Below are 1,020 nucleotides of genomic sequence, written 5' to 3' on the forward strand. Positions count from 1 at the left end.
TGTCCATGTCCCTGAGTCTCTGTTTGATCTGTTCATTTGTTGCTTTTAGGTTTATATGCCACATATAAGTGATATCATGTGATTTTCTACTTTTTCAATCTGTCTTATTTCCCTTAGCATGATTACCTCGAGGTCCATCCATGTTGTCATAAATGCAATATTTCATCTCTTCTTATGGCTGAGTAATATTCCATTGAATATATGTACCACAGCTTCTTTAGCCAATCATCTATCGTAAGACACTTTGGTTGCTTCCATGTCCTGGCCACTGTGAATAATGCTGCTATGAACATCGGTGTGCAAATATCTTTCTGAATATGGGTTTTCAAGGCTTTGGGGTAAATACCCAGTAGAAAGATTGCTGGATCATATGGTAGATCAATTCTTATTTTTTTGAGGAACCTCCATACTGTTTTCCATAGTGGCTGTACCAATTTACAATCCCACCAGCTGTGTATGAGAGTTCCTTTTTCTCCGCATCCTCTCCAACATTTGTTATTCCTTGTCCTGTTGGTTATAGCTATTCTATAAGGTGTGAGATGGTATCTCATTGTGGTTTTGATATGCATTTCCCTAATAGCTAGTGATGTTGACCATCTTTTTATATATTTGTTGGCCATTTGTATGTCCTCTAAAGAGTAGTATCTGTTCAGGTTCTCTGCCCATTTTTTGATTGGATCATTTGTTTTTTTGTTGTTATTGAGTCATATAAGTTCTTTGAATATTTTGAATGTTAGGCCTTTATCGGAGGCATTGCCTGCAAATATATTTTCCCATTTGGATGGTTCTCTCTTTACCTTGTTGATGGTGTGTTTTGCTGAGAAGAAGCTTTTTAGTTTGATGTGGTCCCATTCATTTATTTTTGCTTTTATTTCCCTTGCCTTTAAGGTCAAACTCATAAAATCCTCTTTAAGTCCAAGGTCCTGAGTTTAGTTCCTATGTTTTCTTCTATGCATTGTAATGTTTCAGGTCTTATATTCAGGTCCTTAATCCATTTTAAGTTAATTTTGGTGTGTGGTG

The sequence above is a fragment of the Pteropus vampyrus genome, unplaced genomic scaffold (assembly GCF_000151845.1).
Source record: "Pteropus vampyrus isolate Shadow unplaced genomic scaffold, Pvam_2.0 Scaffold559, whole genome shotgun sequence".
NCBI lineage: Eukaryota > Metazoa > Chordata > Mammalia > Chiroptera > Pteropodidae > Pteropus > Pteropus vampyrus.